Genomic DNA, 19673 nt, shown 5'->3' on the forward strand with positions numbered 1-19673 from the left:
ATTGAAATTTCTTATTCCATCAAAAAAATTAATGAATGTATGAAATAAATAAATAAATGAAAATTCACCTTTAGAATCACGTGACTTGAACAGATAAGATCTCGCTGTAAGTATGATGACCACAGCAACATTAATTTATCTGATTTTATCGCTGTCACTATACCCAGGTTGCACACTTAACGTTTAAACGTATCATAAACGTTTCTAAATGGTTGTCACAACGTTATTAACCATTTTAAAACGCTTACGAAACGAACTATATTTATCTGGGTATGGATTTGATTCACTACGACTAGTACAGCCTTCTGGGGGGGGGGAGGGGTGATCAAAAATATCTTCTAGAGAGTATTTTTTGATGAAAAATATTTTGGAAAAGTTGTTTTGATTAAAAATACCTTTTGGAGATGGTTTTTTTTTATCAAAAAACCTTCTGAAGAAACTTCTTTAATCAAAACATCCGTTTCATATGCATAAACTACTGTATTAGAATTTGCATTTATGTTAAAACCAATGGCTCTAGGGTGTGTTTACACCCCCCCCTCACTGCACAACTGTCCACTATTATTGTATTTTGGTTTTCTATATAGTGTATGTGTTACTAAAACTAGATCATGCTTACTTATGATTGTTAAGATTCAACAAAATATTTTATCAAAGCCATTTTAGTATACTTTTCATATTTTAATATTGTTTGCTTCACAATAACTTCAAGTCTAACATGGTAACACAACTAACGAATTTTCTGGGAGAAAGCAATTTTTAATGATGAAAACAAAAGGGAACAAATCAACAAACACGAGAGTGTTTGTGAAATTTTTCAGATGTGCAAGAAAGGCTGTTAAAAGATTCCGTCATTGTCGGCCAGTGTGAAATCAGCATAACTCTCTGACAATCATGCACGCATCACCTTCGTCATCCTAACAGTCGTTTTATATGAACATACTATGGTATAATCATGTTTGAGAGGACACTGAAAGTTCTTTTTTTAGCATGATTTCACACTCACGGTCTGCCAGAGAGTTGAAAGTATTTCTAGGTATTTGGTATTGCTGATTTCCATGGCTCTCGCTATCAAAACGACGCCGGAATTATGAAAGTTAAATTACTCAAACGGTTTGGCAAATAGAAGTAGTATTAATGGTTGTTCTTCGTTTAACTAGCATATAGAACTTTTTTTTCTTTTTCTTTGATTTATTTGTTTTCATTTACATGGTTACTTGCTGTCTTATTGCTGATACCTTGAAAATCAAGTAGTAGGGAAATGTGGGGTAAAATGAAGCAGCAAAATATATATATATATATTTTTAAATGTACCAAGTGGTAATTTTTTAAACTACAGCACATAGAGGGAGCAAAGCATTTTACAATATAACTTGTATTGAAAAAAAATTGTGCACCTTCAAATAAAAGTGGAAACACGTAAACTCCCATGGGGGAGGATATACCCCATACATGGGGCAAAATGTTAATTGAAATATTTTTCCGATGAAATGTTTTCAGTTGAATGTGAATCAATATTTTTTTTCTGAAAGAATGAATAAATGAATTAAATAAGCTTATCTATAAATAAATGAATGAAGAAAATTTAAAAAAGTATAAATAAATGAATAAAATTATGAACTGTTGTAAAAATATATGTGAATAAATTAGAGAATGGTGAATAAAAAAATGAATGAATGAATGGATGAATGTGTAAGAATTAAAAACTGAATGAAAAAATAAATTATAATTGGATTATCACTAAATTATTGAGCTACACATTCAAAATCAAAACGTAGCTAATATTAAATAAGCAAATACTGCACTGAACACCAGTTAGATTAGTAGGTTTTATTGAATATTTGAAATGCTAATAATAAGAACTTTATTACTTTATAAATTGCATTATTATTATTATTATTTTGACATACCGGAAATATTACATTATCAGGATCAAATTTTAAAAGTTACTTTTTTTTATGCACCTTGAACCTCAGAGGTAACTATTTTCTGAACAGACTCAACTACTTGTTTAATAACGTAGTTGCCAGACAGGTGATGCTTCAAACATGGTAAAACCTTTTAAACATAGTAAAATCTTTTGCTAGTTCATTACCCCTTTATTTCGCTCGGCTGCATTACGTTCCCTAGCATGCGTTTTCAAACTTTTCCAACACGCGGCAACCTTTGAAGAATTGGAATTTTCTCATTGCGTCCAAGTTTATTTTAATTACATACATCTATGTTGGTATATCATGGGAACTTCGCGGCAACATCTGTCTTTGCCTAAGGCAACCAGGGTGCCTCGACACCTACATCGGGAACCCCTGCCCTAATCCCTTTTTTAAACGGAGATCTTTATAGAAAAAGCTGATGTCGCACGCAATCAAATCTCTATTTTCATCAATCCTACAAAAAGTAACACTAAAACAAAACATAAATTTAAAACAACAGTTGAAATTTACGCAAAATGAGGAATTTTCAAAACCTTTTATTAGTAATCATTGCAGCGATTCAATATTTCAACAATGGCTGAAACTCTCATTTTCAATGGTTGAGTTGGGAACATTAGAACATTATCGAGGATCAATCAACTCCAGCGAACAAAGTTGAGGTCATTGGAACGTTTACCCTCAATGTCCATGAGGTATAAATTACACAATCAATTGTTTCGCCACAAACAATCTCATAAGCTTCAAGGAAAAAATGGGCTCATGTGGTTGTGCCATCTCTGATTGGTGAATGTTTCGAAAAGAATCGTGACAGAAAAAAATGGGTGATTGATACTAGGTGATAGAAAGCAATTCCATTCTGGTCAAAGATTTGAAAATCGTTTTTATTATTCTTCAGCGAGGAGTTTTCGACAGCAACTGAACTAAGCTGTTGAACTCACATTGATTCCATGATATAAAACCTGCACAAGAGTTTTGTACTTTGTAATAAGTGGTAATAACAAATGTTTAGCTCTGAGAGTTGGTTCTTTTAAAATAAGACTACGCGTCTTTTATAGCAAATGTCTTATAGCAAAATAAGCAAAAAACTGAAGCGTAAAAGATTTTAAATAAGTAAGATAAGTGCACCAAATGAGGCCAACCTAAGTTTCATCGCCAAGTACCTCGTTCATTTTTTATTCAATTAGCTCCAAATGTTTCATTCATCACATGACTCATAAAAAATGAGAGAGAAAATAATTCCATGCGAAAATTCAAGTTTCGATTACGTTTCTCAGCAATTTTAATAAATAAAGGCGATTTGGCCTTGTTTGGAACACAGATCTTCCAATAAGGTCAACTCTGGGAAATTACCAAAAAGTACCATCAAACTAAAATAGATTGATAACTTCTTTATTTTCAGTACAAAAACACATTAAACCCACATTTGAGAGACTCAAAAACACTGTCAAAAATATCATATTTATTTCAATGGAAAGGAGAATGATCAATTGTTACATTTAGGGCACAAATAAGTCGTTAATCTGTTTTTTTCTTTTTTGGTCACTCCTGCAAACAGTTGTGCACATGTGTACCATATGCGGCACAGGATCATTCTAGTGATTCGAAACTGTCTGCGCAAAACAGAAAGCTCTTAATCATGAAATTTTTGTCTCTATCAAGTTCACATTAAGAACGATTTAATGCAGTGGCGAATATATGTTTTAATTTTGGAGGGAGCAATATGATCTAGCTTTGACGTCCCCTCCCCTTTGTTTGTAACCGGAAATTAGCAGTGCTAGATAATCAACTCTTTTTGAGGTAGAGCAAATACTTAAAACAGCCACCCTATTGATTTCCATCAAAGTTTCTTTATCAGGTCTTAATTTTCAAGGCATAAACAGGAATCCCGTAAAACGTAAGATGAGTTTAACTCTAAGAAATTCTTTATGTGCAAAATTATTACTTCGAAGGAAAGAACACAAATATTAGGGGAATGTGGGAGCAAAGTGAAATGGTTAAGATGACTGAGTTTTTTCAAAATGAACCAATTGGAAATTTGTTTTGAAAATTACAGTGCATAAAGAAAGATCGTTGTAGTATTTTATAATAAAACATGCGTTGAAACAACATTTGTTTTTATTTTTGGCAGTAAATTTGTGTCTTAAAAATAAGTGGAAATTTTTCACTTTTGTTTTCCATGGGGCAAAGTGAAAAATAAAATATTTTTCTAATGAAATATTTTCTGTTTGATAATAAAACATATTTTTGATCAAAAGAATCAATGAATAGAAGGTTGAATGAATAAATAAAAATATAATGAAACAAAGAAGGAATAAGAACGAACGAGAATGAATAAATCAATTGATATATGAATAAAATAAATGAGAGAGTAAAAGAATAAATGAATAATAAAATAAGTGAATGAATGAATAAATAAGTGAATTACTAGATGAAATAATGTAAATTAATTAATTAATTAATGAAAATTTAAGTTACTTAGACTAAATGACTGAGTGAGTAAATGAAACAAACTATTTCATTTTGCCCCATCCACTTCTTAGGTTTTTAAAACGCAATTTTAAGGTATAGGTTGAAAGGAGGAGTAGAGAGGGTTCTTTTTAAAAAACTTTTTTGACACTGAAGATTTAAAAATGTACTTAGGCTATATTTAGTAATGTAAGGGGAAGGAAAAAGTCTTGAATGTTTTCCCGAACATATTTTGTAAAATTGGCCCTGAAATGCAATTTAAAATTATCTTTGATGATGTTAGGGGAGGGGATGGGAAATTCTCAACCTGTCTCTTCTAAAATCATATTAGTTATCTTAGAAGACATTAGAAAAGTAACGGGACGGGTGATATCCCCTACCGAAAATTACTTAGGTTTTCAATCCCTAAACTTTCATTTTAGGCAATATTTGACCAAGTTATTGGAGTCCAGGAGAATATGGAGATCTCCTCCGGAAATTTTTGAAAATTGAAGCAGTGGCTAAGCCAGTATTTCACTTTGAAGGGGATCTGGTCCAATTATGTATAAAGTTTAAAAAACAGATGAAAACCTAACTAAATAAGAGATGTTTTCAAATCAGATTTTGCTTAAATGCCTCTAATAGTTCTGGATTTTAAAACATTTTTTAGCCCAACCCGCTGTAAGCAAAATTACTTAAACCATTATTTGGCTCTGAAGTTGCTTCTTACTAGGAATATCAATTACATAACCGTACCGTAACATCAATTTTTTGTGAGGCAATAATGTAATTTGTTACCCATGATAAAGGGGGGAAAATGTAGGTTTTCAAACTCGATTTTTTTTGTATCACACAAGGAGTGGGAAATATGTAAAAAAATGTATTACTGAAATTCTAGTTTTCTTATGTTATACAAAGCAGGAAAATTAAGGGGAAAAATTAACATTTTCATTTTTGAATTTTCTTGTTCATTTTGTGGAGTTTGATCCTCCCCGTGGCTAAGCCACTGAATTAAAGTCCTACTAATCTACTTTTCAGTTACCTTTAACATTGAGGAGGGAAGCACGGATTGCGGATCGAGTGATCTGAACCGGAAAATTTTCGTAAGTAATGGTCTAAAAGCAAAATTTTAGGATTTTTCGGGCCCATTTTTTTCTGATCCTCTTTTGAATCCATGCTTGGAGCTCCACTTTAACTTGCTGAATTCTGAAGTAGTCGCAAGGACTCGGGCAAAAACTTTCCATAAAAAATTCGACACTATTTCGACACCTATCATTTCATGACGCCACTGGTGAAAAGAGTGCAAGTTTCGTGTCCCTTCTAACTCAGTGGGCCTGTAACTGCAGCCTGGTGCTTTCTCCTCTCGTATTTCTCCTTTTTTCGGAGTTAAAACCCCAGAAATTATTTGCGAATAAACGCCAGTCGAATAATTAAGTTTTATTTAAATTTTGTTTCCTAAGAGTTCCTTAGCCCCCGATAGCAATGCCTTATTTGATTTAATGTACCGTTCGCCAGTCCAAAAAGCTGTCAATAGCGAAATTTTTGCCACTATCAAAGTCACATTAAGACCTAAGTAATGAACATTTATTATATTTTTATGCGCCAATTAAATTTTAGTGATAAATATGTTTTGAAACCACTACCGATTTTCAATCAAGTGAGATTAAAAAAAAAAAAAAACCCTCAGAAGACAGCCTTCTCAAGTGCCTGATATTTACGAGTCCCCCATTAACATGTGCAGTTCATGTCAGGGGCCATTTCCATAAATAGCGCCGACTGTTCTTTTGAAAGCAAGGGAAAAGATGTAAACATCGATCATACTATTATGGCAATAAAGCCGCAGTGTGATTACACGCTGTAAGAAGGTGCTCAACGGAGCTCTTAACAGCGCACTAAAAGCATGATCACCAATCCAAACCTCTTAAAACACCAATAAATGCGTCGCATACCATTGGGAGATATCAATCGTTTACGACCATTATAAAATTTATTTGTGTCATTCATTGGCGTGTATGACGGGGAGAGAAATTTTATCTGCGTTTGACCATCATTACAAGCATCCACAGTATGGAAACCACCGTAGAACGGTGTAATAGAAAGAGCCTGCCCACTTTATTTCCGATAACTGTCTCGAGCCGCTATTTCATGGCCGCACATAAAACAAACAACTTCCCGAGATTTCTCGTCGCGATTACATAAAACACAACAACCGCCGCGGCGAATAATGGTGCCGACTTGCACCATTTGCAAAAGAGACTCCACAGACATTTAAAAAATACTCACAACTCATGCAAGAACTGGATTCGTCCAATGAATTGATCGACTTTGGGGGGTGCGTTTTTGCCATCTACGCAAGCACTGTTCTGAAGATCTTAGTAAAAGTCGGTCCTTAAATTTTTACGGCCTCGTATAAAAGCCGGGGGCCTTCTTATTTAACCTTAGACGTCTCCAGCAGTTAAAAGCAGATCTGGGTGAATAATTTATCCTTCCGGTGAGAGAAGGAATTTATTTGAGGAAAGAAGCTGATTTCTAAATTTGGTTGCTGTTTCTTTTTCTTTTCCCCCCTTTTAGTTTCCTTCCATGGACTTGATCGCTCTTGGAGTAATTTGTTAGGCAACGCATGACGGCGCATCTAAATTTTCAAAATAGATTCTCAGTTTTGATAGAGCTATGAAAATTCATGGTATTTTATTTCTCCCTCCAAATGGCAAAAGATTTCTTTAAGCCTCCAGGCAATAAAAGAGAGCCGTTTTAATTTTTGTGCCAAAATCTCACTTTATTTTATTATTTGTTTATTTTCTTTTTGCATTCCCTATTGAAGAAGTTTAACTTTAAGAATTTGAATATTTTCAATGTTTAATCTGCTCCGGGAGAAATTCTTGCCCTCAAAGAGAACTGTTTATTTGATGAGATTAAAGATGAGGAAATAAAAACTTTTCCCGATTATAAGAAAATGTTCGTAGGTTGATCATCATTTCCTTAAAAGTTAATCAGATCAAGTAGGAGTTGAGGAAGAAAAACACTTCAAATGAAGCTTGATTGAAATGCTCGTTTGATACTTAAGTTTCAACCATAAAAATGGGAGTAAACCCTAACTTTTCACATTTTTCAATGATTCAATTACAATAGAAGGCTGATTATCCAGAACCAGATTGGTACAGTAAGCAAAAAATTCAGATAATTTGACACTTTTCAAAACAGCTATGGTAATGTTTCTTTAAGTAATTTCTCTTCGTACTATTTCCAGGTTTAGGTTTGGTCGTTGTACGGTGTAATATTACAAAAGGTGCTATTAAAAGATAATTTCACAAAATTTTTAACAATAGTAGAGGTAGAAATTATTACCTGCAGAGAGAAGATGACAAAAGAAAAAAAAAGAATGAAGAAAAGAAGGCATGATCCTTGATTACTACGATTAGTTGGCTATCCGGTTAACCGACTTCCAGAGAAGAAGTGTCCGAATAATGGAAGTTTGGCCGTACTTGAAAACAATTTTGTACATTTTTAAATTTTGATCACAAATACTGTACAAGGGCGCAGCGAGGGTGGGGTGCTGACCTGAGGTTAACCTCACTGAGCCCTATTTGACCCTATTGCCTATCCTAATAGGGTAGTTTATTTACAATTAGGTAGCTAAACGATTGCCGAGGAAGTGAATTCTGGTTGCGCTAGTGACTCTTCGAAAATAACAACAAATTGAACTTTTACTCCATTAAAAAATCTGATCAAAGTACCTAGGACTGGAAAAAATGCTTTATGCAGCATAAGATAAATTAAGTTGAGTAATATTGTGCCCCAGATGTATATTTTTATTACACGATACACCAATCATGTGATTTTTCAAACTGGACTGTCTAGGGACAAACTATAAAATGAAAACAAAAAAAGACTTCTGAATTTTTTTCCTAATAGAGAGTAATTTAATTAACTATTTTTTTACTTTAAAACTAATTTAACCATAAGACAAATCTGCACCAATTCATTTCACATTTTTTTGATAAAAAGGTGGATCAAAATATAATTAATTACACATTTTATAAAATGATTTATTATTTTTTACCTCACACCAAATTTTATCGTAAAAATGAAAGTATGCACCATTTCATTGCCGAATTTCTATATTAAAAGGTTATTTAATCAATTATTTTTTTACTTCATACCAAACGTCACGTAAGCATGCAGATATGCACCACATCATTTCAAATTTCGAATCAGGCCTAAAATACCTCTTCCACACTTCCCATAGAGAGTCCGTGCTTCAGTAAAGTTAGTGAAAAAAACGTCATTTGACAGTGATCTACTACATAAATAAATTTAAAAGGCCTCAGAAATTTCCTTCATAAATTACTCCCGCCTTTTTTTTATCATTCCCCCCAGCTCTCTCATAGGTCACGGTTGGCAAAAGATCGCACGGTAGGGCGGGTGGAATTTTTTTTTACTCGGAATCAAATAATAAAAAAGGAAAAGAAGACGAAATCACGAACGGCGGGGCAAATGACCGCAAAGATTCTGGACATAAATTACTTTTTCCTCAACCACAGCTGGCAGATTTCATTCCTTACTCGTCGATTTTGAGGCTTTTACAAAATCTGGCAGGGCTCAATCTAGTCAGGTCTTCACATACTGATGCGCTTCATCTACGACGTTTGGCTTGGTAAAATCGTTGAGGATTTGGCTGATAATCACGCATTTAATGCTGTTAATTACACATTAACGCTTCTGAAGATATTAGATGACAACATCAAGGCACTCTGGATCGTATCATCGGGTGGTTTGGAGCAAGGGCATTGACCTACAGAAAAAATATTTGGGTGAAATTTTTTTATCTAAATATTTTCTAATATCCATTACATACAAACACAGCGAGGAACAAGACTGCAAGATTCTGGACATGAATTACTTTTTAGTAATCCTCAACTTTCAGATTTCGCTCTTTTCTTGTCGATTTTGAGACTTTAGAAAAAACAGAAGTTCTCAATCTAAGTAGGACTAGTTACGAGTCTGCACATACCAATGCACTTTATTTATTGCTTAGTAAAGTTGTTGATGATTTGACTGAATGACATACAGTTAATTGTACTAATTATACATCGCAGTTTGCTAAGACAATAGGTTATAATTCTCGCATCGTGGGCTCGAGGCGCTATCGTCCGGTGACTTGGAACAAAAGCATGGCGTATAGAAAAAAAATGGTTATGAGAAATTTTCTGTTTAGAAGACACGGCGTGGCAAATGACGGAAAGATTCTGATCATAAATTACTTTTTCCTCCTCCTCACCTAGCCTTCATTGCGTGCTTGTCGATTTTGGGGTTTTTATAAAATTTAGCAGTGATCAATCTAGTCAGGTCTGCACATACTGATGCGTTTTATCTATACTTTCATTTGACTTGGAACAATCGATGATGATTTGTCTAAATGGTCCATTTCAAATGTTACTATTTACCCATTGCAGTTTGTGAACATATAAGATCTTGATTATCAAGACAACGAAAGTGAATTTTAAGCAATGGTTTAGGGAAAAAAAACAAAACAAGCATTTCTTCCTTTGCTATTTTTTTTTCTCCTTTCACCAGCTCTATTTTAAAGGCACAAAATTTCAGCGGAAGTTTTTTTTTTGTTGTATGTTGAACTTATGTCCATTTTGATATAATTTTCTATTTATCTTTTTTTCTTTTTTTGAATAACAGACGAAAAATAAATATTAAAGTTAATTCTACCTTATGCAAATTACATATTTACAGTGACAACAGCACCCTTGATACCCCTTAATGAAAATCACTAAAAAAAATAATAAAATAAAGTTTTTGAAAATCTATTTTGGGATAAGGGTGATGAGAAAAAAGTATAAAGAAGCGAAGGTGAAAGCATCCTTTTTTTTGGCTGTTATCGTAGTTGATATGGTTATGTGTATCCAGTATCCATCTGTCTCTTTCTGAGGAGCATTTTTCTGTTTTTTTTTTTTTTTTTGAAATTTTGCCTAACGTTTCCCAATGAAAAGGACGGAGGGAGGACCCGAAACGTAGTCCAGAAAAGTTGTCTGTAAATAAATAATATAAATAAGAAAATTAATTTGCTTCACAATTATTGTTTGAGAAACGAAATTTTAAGTTATAAACCTATTTTTTTAAAAGGTAGGCCGATGTTCCTAAGGAAGAACACCTCTCAAAACTATAGTTAATATTATTTTTATCCCAAAACGGTGGTACTGCATTCTAAAGTATAAATGGCGGAATTTCAAGAGATTTCCTTGATCAGTCGCAATTGTATACAGTAATTTCACTTTTGAAAAGAAATAAATCTAAACTCCAGGTAAGAATATATTTTAATTTACTTATGTTTAAACTTTCAAAACTTCAAGTTTAGTTGCATTTTTTGAAAGCTAATCTCTTTCTCTTTTCCCATATTCTTTTTGCTACATTTTACCTGCAATAATTTTTAAAAAATTAATAATTTTACATCGCGCAAATGGTACCTGTAAGCATATTTTTAAGATGACCACCTTGTGAGAAAATATATAAACTAATGTAGTAAGGTAATTTTCGGTACTCCACTGCATTATATTACTTTTTTACGTTGCATATTGTTCTGGTATGATTTTTTTAAAAAAATTCCAGAACAAGTGCAGCCATGACAGCGCATAATCGAAAAAACGTTTATTCATTTTTTTCCCTTGCTATTTTCTTGCAGTAATTTCCTTCCTTTAATTAAACATTTTGTTTCACTTCTGGAAACAAAAATAGCTTTTCAAGAACGTTCTTTTCCATTTTAAATGTGATTTTAGTATATGGAATTTCCTAATACTTTCTAACATTACAAATTGTTCTGGTACAATTATTTAAAATTTATTCTAGAATGAGTAAAGCCATGACAGAGCAGGATCGCAAACATATTTATTGCAATTTTTTCCGTTGTTATTTTCTTGCATTTTTTTTTCTTCTAATAAACATAGTATCGCACTTTTGGAAGTAAAAATAGCTTGTTGATAACTTTTATTTCCATTTTAAAAGTTATTTTAACGTACAGTGGACAACCATGCTCCAAAGACGGTCCACAAACTACAACTTTGAAAATGTATGAAAAAATAGCTATTTTTTATCATACAAAAATTTGTTCCTGATATGGGTTACAGATGAGTGTAAAATTCAACGTAACAAAAATCAGCCAAATTCAACCAGAAAGAAAATCATAAAAAAGCATCTAAATTTAATAATAGCCACCTTTGAGAGTGGCTTCTATTTTTTGGATACTAACATAACTGACACTTATACTGGGTTAGTCAGTTTTTTTAAAACGAGCTAATTCATACATTTTCCCACTTACAAATTTTGTTTTAAAATTTAGAAAAAAACAAATTTCTTTGTATCCAAGTTTTTTTTTTTGGAACTTGCATAAAAACACCATATTCCCAGCACGATCAAGCCTTATTGGTGCTCAGATCCACTGGCTAAACCTTGATGCATTTTCCAAGAGAAAATTCTCACATTTTTGAAGAAAAGCAGTTTTCAAAAAAAATAAAACTTGTGATGTTTTCTTTTATTCCAATTTAATGTTCTTTCCTCATTATTGGCAATTTTAATGTGATTCAATAGTTTACTCTCTAAATATCACCAACAATGACCAAATTATAACCAAATTAAAAAAAAAAAACCGCCAAATTTGTCGCCAAGTTGGCGACAAAAAGACTGTATATCGCCAAGTGTCGGACAAATTATAACACCACTTGAGTTTATATCGAAATAAACAATGATTCCCCACTCCAAAGGGACAAAGACCCCTTTAGAAACATCCGAATGCATCCAAAAGAGGAGATGCACAACTAGACCCCACTAGAAATCTACGTACCAAATTTCAACTTCCTAGGACATATCGTTCTTAACTTATGCGACATACATACGCACATACGCACGTACACACGCACGCACATACATATATACTTATATACAGACGTCACGAGAAAACTCGTGGTAGTTAACTCGGGAATCGTCAAAATGGATATTTCGTGTGTCTATACGTTCTTAGGCACTTATCCACGAGTGGTCGTGTCGGAAAAAAAAACTCAACATTCATTCGAGGGAGAGCAAAAAGAAAATTAAGGTCGATTTTTCAGTGAAATTTTTTTTGCGATTACAATACTTCCTTTTTTGTAAAAGGAAGTAAGATCGATTTTTGAGTGAAAATTTTTTTACGAATACAAGACTTCCTTTTTTGTAAAAGGAAGTGAAAAGGAAAAAGAAAGAAATTTACTCTATTTTGGTGCTTCTAAAACTATGGTGTCTAAGTCCATGGATCCGTAGAACCGTGTGTTAATCAGAACCTGCACATCTCTACTTTTTTTTTAACAACTTGAACTATAAATCTTGTTTATAATGCCTTTTTAAATGCCTCATCAATAAAAAGCATCAATAATTACTCCAATTTTGCCAGAATAAGAAGTCAAAGTCTTCATAATTTGACTCTAATTTAAGATCTGCTACTGTTGTCAATAAAATGTAAATTATACATCCTTTTTAAAAATTGAAAACAATAGGAGCCATTGATTTATTTACCTGAATTACGGCAGTTTTTGCTGCCGTTTTCTCTGACTCTATTTATTTGTTTGTTTTCTTTAACGCGCCGCACAATTGGCAACATCCGGGCAGAGCCTGATGGTGCGAAGAAGCAAAAGGGACAGCGTTTCAGATCTCACGAAACGCCGCGTTCGTGCTGATTTATATAACTGAGTCAATTTTGCATGGACCCTTCTGATGGAGAAGAGAGCAATTTTCGTTAACAGCTGAACCATGACCGGGAAGTGGACCGATGGTGAGAGAAATCAAAACCGAGTCCACACACCCCACGATCACGACTCGAGTGAACCCGTTCAGGACTTTATTTCAGATGATCGAAGTATATTGAACGGGGGCAAATAATAGGGTGATTGGGCAGAAATGTAATTTTTATCAAACAAGTCAGTTTTTAAAAACTTTTTTATTTCGAAGCAATGATATAAGTTACGTTCTTCAGCAACAACCTTTTGCCATCTATTGTGTAAATTTTTAGTCCCAGTCCCAGATTGATAGAAAGTCATAATCTCAAACAAGTTTTATTTTTTCAACATCATGTTTTCTCAAACAAACCCCAGTCCCAAATCGATGGAAAGTCATCGTCTCAAACAAGTCTTACTTGTCAACATCTTGTTTTCTCTAACAAGTCACTTTTAAAAACTTTTTGTTTCCAAGAAATGACATAAGTTACCTTCTACAGCAGCGGTTCCCAAACTTTTTAGGCAACGGAACCCTTAGTAATTTGCTTTTACTTAAAGGAACCCCCTTTTTTTTGTGACTAAAAGACAAAATGTTAACGATCAAGGAGTCAAATGAGGCACTGTGAAGCAAAGGGATGTAAGTGGCTTAGTTAAAAATTTGCAGATAACCAGTTTTAAATGATAGGTCACTCTCTCCTTTGTCTTGGGTCAAGGGATAGTACTGGTAGATTTAGAAAACGTTTTCAATGAAAGCCTACACCTTATATTTAAATACGTTTTACTCAAAACTTGAAAATGTCCACAGATGAAAAATTATCGTCATTTGATTACTTTCTTCTGCATAGCAGAAGCTTTTGATTACGTGAGAATTTTCGTATTTTGACAGATTAGCACGTTTTAAGGTGTACTGAACCTACCTAAACTATTTTTGGAAACTGTCTGCTCGCCCGTTTGTGTTTAGCATGTATTTGACAGATTTCTTCAGGGCGATCTAACTGAAGACAAAATACATGAAATTAGAAGAAACTTGGTATGCATGTGCCTCTCCATGTGAGCTGGAGCATATTAGTTTTGGCGCTAATCTCTTCAGATGTAGGCCCAATCGAAAGATTTCCACTTTAAGCGTGACTGCTGTTTGTCAAACAATAACACAAGGATTCGAATAAAAATTGGGGTGAAAAAAATGAAATACAAGGGGATTGCTACAAATTACATAAAAATGAAAAATGAAATTAATTCATTGTAAAACCGATAATAGCGCTACATTTTTGCTTTTTGTCGGAAGGCTGAGTACGTCCAGCAGGAGCAGAATCCACGAACTAAATTTGCTTTTGGGTTTGCGTTGATAAGTTGTTGCGATTGGAAGATGTTTTAAATAAAACTTTGTTACACAATAACGGTATTCATTTCCAACATCAGACCAAAAAGTGAAACGGAACCAGAAAATCGGTTTCCAGCAGATGAACTCTGAAGTGCAATATTGATTCATACTCAGACATAGACAGTGTCATAGGTTTCTCAAATAAAGGGGTAGTTTTTTACCTTGCAATAATAAAACTAAGGATTTTAACAACTGAAGTAATTGAAAAGAAAAAAGGTAAAAATATATGTAGACATAGCATACTTGTGAAAAATAAAAAAGAACCTAGCAGATCCATTCAAAACCTAAAAAGTCAAAAGTAAACATCATAGTTCCACTCAATAGAACTGGATGTGGCAACTTAACACTATCATTCTCGTCCACGTTTGCCAATTTTTTTTTTTTCAGGAAAAGTAAAGTGATTAAGCACATTGCCTTTTCGTTTAAAAAACTTATTTACAACACTAAAAATCCAACTTTCCGTTCTATTTGTCCTGCACAATGAGTAACTCCTTTTTTCATTGCAAATCTAACTTCAGTAAAATGATTTATGCTGAAAAGGGATCATCTATTTCAACTTTTTCAAGCTCATTTGGATAATCAGAATATAATTCATCAGTAGAATCATGTAAGATGTAAGAATCATTTTCATATTCAGAAGAAGTATCTCGAAACATTTTTTTTCTTTGCCTTTAAATTAGATTAAATGAATGATTTCTTAATTTTGAATTTTTTTAGTCAATCCTTTTTACTTCCTTTTACAAAAAAGGAAGTATTGTATTCGCGAAAAAAATCACTCAAAGATCGGCCTTAATTTACATTTTGCTCACACCCGAATGAATGTTGAGTTTTTTTTTTTTTTGTTTTTGTTTTTTTTTTTTTTTCAACCCGGCCTCAGGTGGATATGTGCCTAGAAACGTACAGACACCCGAAATATCCATTTTGACGATCTCCGAGTTAATTACAACGAGTTTTCTCAGGACGTCTGTATGTACGCATGTATGTGCGTATCTGTGTATGTGTATTTGTTCGTTTGTGCGTAAGTGCGTGTGTATCTCGCATAACTGAAAAACGGTATGTCCTAGAAAGTTGAAATTTGGTACGCAGACTCCTGGTGGGGTCTAGTTGTGCACCTTCTCTTTTTGTTGCATTCGGATGTTACTAAGAGGGTCTTTTACACCTTTTTTGGAGGAAATCATTGTTAATTTCAATGCTAAATCAAGTGGTGCTATAATTTGTCAAACACTTGGCGATATATCGCCAAGCTTTTGGTCGCCAACTTTTAAAAATTTGGCGATTTTTTTTTTAAATTTTAAATATGGTTTCAATTTGGCCAATGTTGGGTGATATTTAAAGAGTTAACCACTTAATCACATTAAAATTGCCAATAATGGGGAAATAAATCGGTGTAAAACGTTTTTTTTTTTGCTTCGGTTCGCAAAAAACTATGAGTGAAAATATTTATTGTTTCCTTGCTTACTCCAATTCGCTATTATCATTAAATTGGCGTAAAAGGAATTCATGTGATGCACACATCAGCTCGTTTTCTAAATCTTTTTATCAGCATTCTTTTTATAAGGGTGTCTGCTAAAGTTTTGATTGAGCCCTCCTTTTTTCCTTTTCCAAGCTTATTTATTTTATACGATAAATCTTTTCTATAAATTCGAAAGTCTTCAGGAGTATTTCACACATTTTTTGTCTGAAATGAAGACGAGGCTGATTTATCAGGATTAGTATTCACAATTGGACCAACAAAATCGGAAATCTCAGCTGATGGCTGCTCACTAGACTGCTGAGCATTATATTGTTACAGGGATACTTGATCCCTGAGATCATGTGTCCCTGTAAAGAAGGGATCAAGTGTCCCTATTATGAGATTTATACAAAACATATCTACTTGTTTTATTATGAACAATCGTTGGCTGGATACTAAAGATATGTCTTAACTAATATAGAGTCTATAATTTAAAATTACACTTCGCTAATTTTTTAAGTTACATATAACAGACAACATTAACTTTAAAATGCTTATCTTGAAAAAAGTTATCCTTACCACATTCAGACAATCATTTCTCGAGACAAAACAAAATGGCTGAAAAATATAAGTAATGCCAGTTTTTGGGTACAAGTATAACTTTAATATTGTTCCCAGGTTTCAAAGCTCTACTTAATTATTTGGTATATTTTTTGCTGAGGGATCATTTATCCCTAGTTTCACTAGTGGGCGCAGTTCAGCAATTTTGTAAGGATTCATCTTGTGACAGGTGGTTTTCATAATTATGCTTCAGAATCACTTCTTTTCAGCTGGAAACCAATTGAATATACTCGTCCAAAATCGTACCATCTGATATCCCTTTCTTCCGATCGCCAGTCGGAAAGTAGAAGTCCCGATCTTGATGAGCCCCGGCTCCGAATCGGAGTAGCATAATAATCATAGTTTATTATGTTTTAAGTGAGAGGAGGGTCCGGTGACCAAACTGAGAAGGAGCCCATCTCTTCTTTCGGTCGCTACAACACTTTCAATGAGACAGAAAGCTATAAACTTGGTTTGTATTCAAAATTCCGTTCACTTTTAGTTTTCTCAAATATATATTTGGGATTGAAAATCTGCAAAGTAGACGGCAAAAGGCTGTTGATAGCAAAAATAACTAAGCGATTAAAAATTAAAATGCTTTAAAAAAAAAAAATTGTATCCAAACAAAAATTTTTGGTGAAACCAGAAATGTTGAATTAATAAAAAGGTACATTTTCAGAGATAATTAAAAATTAATGTAGATTTAAATTAAAACGAGTGAATAAAAAGGTAATGCAAAGAATGTTCTTAATCGTCATAGATTCAATGAAATCAACCATAAGAGCCATTACCAACGATCTTTGTATGAAGGATACAACTTCTTAATTTAAGCAAAAATCAACGATCAGTGGCATGCCATTGTCCGCCAGTGTCGCAGTAAATATTCTGAGAAGTTTCTACAATCCGAATTGAGTCCACGGAATTGAGTCCATGTTTATTATTTTGACGTTTCTCTTCTTTTCTTCTTCTTCTCCTTTTTTTTTCTTTAGAAACATACCACACACAAGTACATTCTTCCTCTAGTCACTAGTATCCAGTGAAACAATTAAAAACTTTGAAAGATAAACAAAAATGTCTGGAGACAAGTACAGGTAGTGCTGATGAAAGCTAATAGCTGTTTTAAATTTTCAATAAAAGTATGAAATGCGGAGGGGAAACAAAGCTTGTTTTTCTTTAGTACAGTGGAAAAAAAAAAAAAAAAAAAACTACAGATCGGAAACCGATTGAGAAACTTTGGAACACCATGACTCAACTTTCAGGCAAATTATCTCTTGGTTGTTAGTTACTAGTCAACTTTTGTCTGTGAAATGTTTTCAGCGGAAAGTACTATTTACCTTCAGTATCTCATTAAATATCCATTGGTAGAGAAATACTTTTCAGAATATACTGATACAGATGAAGCAGAAAGTAACATGGTCAAAACGCCGGAGTTTAGCCAATATTCAATCGTAGAGGACATTACAGATTGTTAATATTCAATTTAAGTTACAAAATTATACATAGAAAACTAATATAGTGTGTGCCATCTGTTTCCTAATTGAGCTTATTGACATTTAAAAGTTATTTAATCTTCTCAATGCATATAGTTATTTTAAACTACACAATATGGTTAACACATTCATACTAAGAAGCCAAAAAAAAAAAAAAAACAATGATTTAAGAAGGTTTTTTTCTTGGGAGGGGGGAGGTCAAAAATAAGGAAAATAAAAAAAATAAATAAAAGATGAATGAAATAAATAAATTGGTTAATCTGCAGATATTCCAAAAAGTGCAATCTTAAAATTCCTCAAAAACTTCAAATAGTTTAAGAGACCTTAGAAATGTAATTTAACAAAGCTAAAAATAACTAAATGTGTGGAATCATTTTACCTCACTTCCACCTATAACATTTGCATACTTAAAACAAATTGGATTCACAGCTCCCTTGAACCAAAATGTCTGATCAGGGTGTCAGGGACTAATTACCCAATCTTCCTAAGGTGCCCCATTTTTCACCTTATTTTACCCTTGTTCACAGCTCTCTTGAACTAAAATGTCTGATAAGGGTGTCAGGGACTAATTACCCAATCTTCCTAAGGTGCCCCATTTTTTTTAAAGAACTTATACATTGCATTTAAAAAACATGTATTTTTAAGAAAGTAATAAAAAAATCAATGATTTTTTATTGGGAAGAAACTCGTTTGATACCTTATTAGTATTTCCCTTAATTAGATGGTTCTACATGACTAAGAAAGCTTTAATTCTTGAATGTCATGCAAAATTAGGTGCAGTTTAGTTACTAAATTTTTGTTATTTTTCACAAAAATATTGACTATTAAAGCTGAAGAAGACTTTGAAAAAAGAATTTTTTGGTAAATGACTTATCTTTTCTTTTGAATATTTGTGCAGGAGGGGGGTGGAGGCAATACCCTCTTCATTTTAGTATTGTATAAAATATTAAGTTTTAAAATAAATATAAAAAAGCAGTGGAGGTACTAGCTTGGGCAAACATCGCGACTGCACATGGCCCCACGGTGCTGTATACAGATAAATGGTACCGACAATGGAAAAGTTTAACATTATTTTGTATTGACTTAAAGTGAGAGACTAGAGAGAAGGCCTCCAAATCGTGACCGTGGGTGTCACTTTTAGTTAGTCGGGCCTTATGTCTCATAGATCGTTCTGTCCTCTGTAGTGGTTTCAATCTAGGTAAAAAATAACGACTTAGTTCTGGTAATTCTTAAATACTAAAATATCTGCAGTAAATTTTTAAAAAAGAGACAGATGGAACAGTCTGTAGTTTGAAGGAATCATCTCATTGCGACCAAAATTGGAACACTTACTAATCTTGGAGGGGGAAGAAGGATGATGTAATAAAAAAAAATAGTTTCTACAATCACCGATATGTGGCTCTGCAGCCTTCAAAAGATGTCGTTGAGAATGCAAACACTGTAGCAATCATGAGAAAATTTTAAAGAAGTAGTCATTTCTGCCAGTAAGTCTCTCAGTTTGCCAGATCGCGATTTGATTTTAAAGCTATTTATACATGTTGGGATTTTAAAGAACATCTTTCGAACTTTTGTTGTTCATCAACTGCAGCAAAGACGGAGTCTTTCCGTAACAGTTTTTATGCAAGA

The sequence above is a fragment of the Uloborus diversus genome, chromosome 5 (assembly GCF_026930045.1).
Source record: "Uloborus diversus isolate 005 chromosome 5, Udiv.v.3.1, whole genome shotgun sequence".
Lineage (NCBI taxonomy): Eukaryota > Metazoa > Arthropoda > Arachnida > Araneae > Uloboridae > Uloborus > Uloborus diversus.